Genomic DNA, 7,061 nt, shown 5'->3' with positions numbered 1-7,061 from the left:
GTTGTACAGTAAAGGTAGAGTAGTCTCTGATAGACCTAGTGGGTATGCAGAGACTAACTGTATCAAAAACAGATGAGTAACTAATTTCGCCTTTAAAAACATTAACGAGGGAAAGCGCATCCAAAAGCCTCCTCCTTAAATCCAACGATAAAAAATTGACAGTGGAACCACGGTTCCGGAGAATCTGACGTAAATACGTCTCTGTATTTAAATTATATTTAAGCAATAAATACAATGAAAGGAAAGTAACTGAATGTAATGTAATGTAAGGAAATATAATGTCAAAATTATCTAGTCTACGACGCACTTCTTCTACAAGCGATTTACAGCTCAGCTCAGCTCTTTCCGCAAAAACGTAAGCGAGTTTTTGACGGCAGTAATGTAACACAACAATACAGAGTAAACAGATGAAGTTTCCTAGGTAACATAACAATTCACGCAATCTGACCATTGTTGTCTGTCTATATTTACACATTGTTGATATGGATTTACACGTTTTCCTAGGTAACAACAATTCCGATTAAACACGACGTTCCATAGGTAACCATTGTTGTCGATTTGTTGACACGGATCTTACACATTTTCGTTCCACATTTTCCTTTCGTTCTTTTGCCGAATGACCCTTCCGTATAGACGTATGTACCTTAAAAAATTAATCGGACTAATATAACATCATATCTATAGTCACAAACGCCATTAAAGAATGTAGTGTAACGTAGAGCTACAAATTTCCTATGATTCCTTTCCAGGTTAAAGGAGTCAATATTAGTAATAGAGTTCCAAGCATCGGATGCATACTCAATTTTAGAATGGACTAAGGTCTGCACAAAACCAAAAGGCTATCGATAGTGGAGGAGGAAGAAGTAATGTGCTTTATCAAACCTAGAATTTTTAAGCTTTGAGGGAATATATAGTTTATATGCTTGAGAAAATAAGGCTTACTGTCCAACAGAACACCAAGATCTTTAACACAATGGAAGCGTTCCACCAGGTTGTTACGCAATTTGAAATAAAGGTAAATACTATTTGTTTTTCGGGTGAATGATGCAACAGTCGTTTTACTTAAATTAAGTTGCATCCCATTAACAAGACACCAATTTTGCACTGAATGGATATCGTGCTACTACTGTGTGCAGTCAACAACATCGCTAATCCTACGAAATATCTCTAAGTCATTAACAAATAAAAGGCACTTATGGATTCGCAAATATCATTAATAAATATATTAAAATGTAAGCGGCCTAGGGTAGAATAATAATATTAATAACAATTCAATTCATTTATTAGAGGGCTTGGAAAAAGCCAAGTGAGGCCAATAACAGCCAAGCACTAACAATAAATATAACAATACAAAAACAAGCAAACAATGAACTAAATATATAAACGTGCAAGATAATAATGATAATATATCAATTCATTAATTTATTACAAAATAATTAACAGTATATGAGCTAAACAATATGCCTAAAAGTGAAACATTAAAATACAAAAAACAAACAAACAAATAAACTAATTATATAAATGTACATAAATTCAACTCATTTATTGCTAATAATCAACAAGCAAATCAGCTGAATAATATGCCTAAGCATAAAATAATTAAATTAAAATCAGTTAAATATAAACAATACATACAAAATGAAACTTTAATTACAAAAAGAAAATTGGCTAAATAAAATGCCTAAGCAAAATATTCTCCTTGTTAAAAATGTCGATGCGCTGACAGAGTGCATTGGCAGGAGAAACACACCTAATCAAGGGACTGGCCATGAAACTGCGATGAACGAAAAACGTGCAGTAGTCTCTAATGGATCTGGGGGGAATGCGCAAACAAACTGACTCAAAAACGGATGGGCAGCAAATTTTGCCTTTGAAAGTATTAATAAGAAAGAGAACATCAAGATGGCTCCTCCTTAGGTGAAGTGAAAGGAAATTTAACATAACTAAAACGTCTTCATAATTATAGTCACCTAGGCCATTAAAAAATCTGCATAAAGCTGCAAATTTTCTTTAAATTCTTTCAAGTTTTGTAGAATCAGTGGAAGTAATGGAATTCCAAATAACAGTTCCATACTCCACTTTAGACCGAACAAGACTATTGTACATAACCAATAAGCTATCTAAAGTAGGTGTACTATACCTAATAAAACCTAGCATTCTAATAATAATAATAAGAAAATGAAGAAGAAATTTGGACTGGACAAATGTGCAAAGATTGTGCATAGAAAAGGAACATTTGCTGAATCAGAAAATCTGTTAATTGATATGGACACAGAAATACAACAGCTTGAACAAGGAGAAACATACAAATACTTAGGAATTGAGGAAGGAGACGGCATACATCAACAAATGAAAGATAAACTGAAGAAGGAATATAATGGAAGATTAAGGATGACACTGAAATCTGAACTGAATGCCAGAAACAAAATCACTGCCATAAATGCGTTAGCAGTTCCAGTACTGAGGTACAGTTTTGGAATAATTAACTGGAGAGTGGAAGAACTGAAGAAAATTGACAGAAAAACTAGGAAACTGTTGACAATTTATGGGATGCATCACCCGAAGGCGGACGCAGACAGAATTTACGTAAAGAGGACAGGCACAAATTGAAGTAACAGACAAAAGTGAAATAGTTAATATTGCAGAGTATTTGCACATAAAGCATCAGAAGGATCCATGTATTAATGTCATAAAATTACACAACGGGTCTCAAGCAATAATGAACTCAATAAATAAGACAGCGTCGAAAATCAAAGAAGAGCTAAATTCTGAAGATGAAATCAATGACACAAATGAAGGAAAACAAATTAAGACATTGATTCAAGAAAGTATAAAGAAAAAATGGGAGAACAAAATAATGCATGGACAGTATCTCCGAAGTTTGGACAGACAACTTATAAGCAAAGAAGACACGTTTCTGTGGCTAACAAGAGGAGATCTGAAAGGGGAAACTGAAAGCCAGATTATAGCAGCACAAGACCAGGCACTAAACACAAAATATTACGCAACAAAAATATTAAAAAAAGATACAGACAGCAAATGCAGATTATGTCAGCAATTTGATGAGACGACAGATCACGTTGTGTCCGGATGCCCCGTGCTGGCAAAAGAGCAGTATATACAACGACATGATCGTGGTTGTACTCAGTTACATTTTAACATATGCAGGAACGCTGGGGTAAAGCTAGAAGAGACGAACTGGTGTGAACACATCCCGAAGACAGTGGAGACAAGTCAAGATAACCAAATAACTATTTTGTGGAACCAAGTCAGAACAGATAGAATCACCACAAATAATGAACCAGATATTATAATCAGAAACAAAAACGGAACTTGCCTCTTAATTGACATAGCAATAAAGACTGACAGGAATGTGATTAAGAAGAAAGCGGAGAAGATCTTGAAATACAAGGACCTTCTCATTGAAATACAGAGAATGTGGAAGGTTCAAGCAAAAGTAATTCCAATTGTTATAGGAGCGACAGGAACTCTCTCCAGGTCACTCGGGAAATATTTCGCTAACATCCCGGGCAAACACGACATCAGGGAAGTGCAGAAGCCCGCCATTTTGTGGAACATCATACATCATAAGAAAGACGCTTTCATAAAATAAAATTATATAATACATGTGGCACTTGCTAAAAACAATATGGATCCCGGAAATAGCTGCTGTCCTATGTACCTTACGTACATGTCCTGTCTCGGGTACATGGAAGTACATACTCCATAAAGTGGTGAATAGATGAGATAATAATAATCAGCGTCCTCGTGGCGTGCCCTGGACACATTTTGTACTGACAGATGCTGCCGTCTGTGCGTCGGGCCAACCACCCGGCACGCAGTTTAAACTGGTTTCTAAAAAGAATCGCAGTAAAGTCACTTCCAGCCGGCCTGTTTCGGATGTGGGCCCTAGAGGCGCTCGGAGTGGCAGAAACCGTGGGGCCGTCTCCATGGTGTTGACAGACGACCTACGGCGTGGCCTTCTTGCGTGTCACGCCACTAGTGATCCTTCGCGGAGAGGGTACATGGAACGGGTGCATTCCCTTCGGTGCGAGATGCATCCTGAACACTCCGGTCTCTCACAACAAAACCTGCGAGACTATGTCAACCATCTTTCGAAGGATAGTATCAAGACCTTGTGTTTGATCTAAGGCAGCTGTATCCAGGGTTTACTGTCAAATTAGTCCTCCTTATAATCGGAGTTCTTGGAGGAGTCAAGTCGTCACTGCTGGCTAACATCAAGCTCATTCCGGCATGCCAGCGTAATGCTTAAGCATTACTCAGCCGGATGCAAAAGGCCGTGGTTCTTCGGTCGCTCCGACTACTACGTGCGCACGACCCCAACTCACTGTAGCCGCCTATCTCGTAGTTCGAGCCGTGACTACAGTTTCACGTGGCCTGCAAGCATCCGAGTCATGACGGCAACACGCCCGAAGTTTTTGGCTGTTTGTGGACCAACCAAACTATTGATCATAATAATAACAATAATAATAATAATAATAATCCGTGGTGTAACAGCCCTCTGAGAGCCAAAGCCGACTAGCTGGCTGCTGGCCTCACGTTCACATGCCTAAGCAGAGGTGAACGATCATCCAACCAGATACAGGTTGACGTGTGGTCAGCACGACGAACCCACAGCCATTGCTAATTTTCATGACCGGATTACGCTACCCATTGTAGCTCCCCAATTTCCTCATGATGCTGGGTTTTCACCGACTCCATACACCGGTCGAAACTCTCAAGACAAAATTCTTTCCCCGAAACTCGAACCAGCGTGCATTCCGTATCACCGGTCCGAAGCATGATAAAGGAAAGAGGCAATTAACACGAATAATTCAAACCCAATAGCTGCACCGGCCGAACGTCTTAACATTTCCAGCGAGGACCAGTCCGGGATCATAGAGGCCCAGGGAAACTTGTCGCGTCTGCTGAAAGAACAACAGTTAAATGTATTATTAAGTAGCTGGAACACTTTACATCGAGGCCGGGGAGTTGCAGAACGTATACCTATGGGATCCAAGTGAACAGTGAGTCAACGATTAGAACACAATCAAGGCAGATACCATTTTCTTTGCGTGCAGCTGTAAGAAAGGAAATAAACCAGATGATCTCTGATGGTATTATCGAAGTTTCCAGTTTCCCTCACGTCAACCCTTTAGTTATAGTCAGTCGAGAAGGGAACCTGCCCAGAATATGTTTGGATGCGAGGAAGGTAAATGAAATAACTATTGCGGAACTGAGGAACTAATTCAAAGATTCCATGGGGCTAAGTTCATGCCCAGATTAGACCTGACGTCAGCGCTTTTGCAAATTGAATTGGATGAAGGGTGTCGGAAATAAACAGCATTTGTCTTCGAGTCAAAGCAATATCAGTTCAAGAGAGTACCTTGTGGGCTCAGAAACAGCTTATGTGTTTAGTGAGGGCGTTTCGCATCATATTTGGCGGAACAACCACACATTTCTTGGTGAATTATGTAGACGAGTTACTAATTTACTCGAGGAACTGTTGTATCCCGAAGGATGGTGATGGGATACGGGAGCGTAGACTGAGCGGAAGTCTGTTGATTGGGTGCGTTGGACGCTTAAGAATTAAAATTCAAGCTCACTTGTAGCAACTCAGTAGATATATATAATTGTTTATTGAAACAAAGTTACACCAGTTTATAGCTCGGTTCAGTAAACTATTAGGCGTGATGCAGAGTAGAACGCAACGTTCGGTGGTGAATTCCGGTGTAGTCCGCGTGGTGCTTACAGACAGTGGTTTATAAAGGGGACAAAAGTGTGTCCTGTGCCGGAGGGGCAAATACTCATCAACAGGTGCGGGGGTTTACCGTAGGGTGACACACTTTCTTAGAGACGCGTGGGGTATTAGTATAATCGGATTTTTGTATAGCAATCTTCTTATCATTTTTATGGTTCAATATCCCCACAGTCTGGCTTGTAACATCTATAGCTTACTGACCCTTACAATATGTTGATGATTACAGGTATCTATTAATAATAACTAAAAATAACAAACACTACATACAGTCATACACAATTACATGTATGAAGGGTTTATATATGGCAAGAGGGTCCATATGCGACAGAACTACCGAGATCACCTCGAGCATTTGGATACTGTATTATCAAATTTAATTAAAGTAGGCTTCACCATCAATATGACAAAATGCAAGTTCGGGTAGCGCAAGGCCAAATTTCAAGATCACATAATAAATGAGCACGGCGTCAGGCCAGAACCTGAAAGGATGTCAAAGATGCTAAACTACCCCGCCCCCAAAAACCACAAGGATCTAAAGGGAAACCGATGGAAGTGGGATGAGCATAAACAGGCCGCGTTTGATAACTTGAGACTGCAATTTGCTTACAGCATCCAATTAATGCATCCTGATCAGGGTAATCCATTTTTAGAGTTTACTGACGCGGGTAGCAATGACATCATGGTTATCCTTACCCAAGCCAACATGATGGAAGTCAGAGGATCATTTTCAAGCCCCCCAGAGTCTTATCTGCAAAGGAATGGACGTGAGGGGTAGCAAGAATGAAGTGGTATGGACACTTGAAGCGAATGAGAGAAGGGCGGATAGCTCGACAAATATTGGATATGAGAGAGACTGACACAAGACCAAGGGGAAAACCACGAAGAAGGTAGGAGGAGCAGATAAACGACGAGTGATGGAGTGAGGTGCCCAGTGGCAGTTGGAGAAAGAAGAGTGGTGGAGGGAGAGGAAGAGATGGAGGAGCTTTACCAAGCGGACCTGGGCCCAGGCTGGAAACAGCAATGGATGATGATGATTAATCATATTGTATTGTTTTAATAAGTTTTGAAATTCCTTTGGAAGATGTAACGAAATTCATGGAGCAAACTTATTCTTGAGAAACTTGTACTCCGGTCAGACAAATACACAGCTTTGTAATACAATAAGTTAGGAAGTTGTTAGCCCCCTTCTTCATCCCTTTGTTAGAAGACTACGACCTATCGACTGTTGTCCATATTCTCAAGACGTGAAACACCATGGTGACAATGGGAACATTCGACATTTTGGAAAATGAGAGCAGTA

The sequence above is a fragment of the Zootermopsis nevadensis genome, unplaced genomic scaffold (assembly GCF_977971745.1).
Source record: "Zootermopsis nevadensis isolate Lab colony 2312 unplaced genomic scaffold, Znev_1.0 Znev_ptg000028l, whole genome shotgun sequence".
Lineage (NCBI taxonomy): Eukaryota > Metazoa > Arthropoda > Insecta > Blattodea > Termopsidae > Zootermopsis > Zootermopsis nevadensis.
This window is presented reverse-complemented; position numbering follows the sequence as displayed.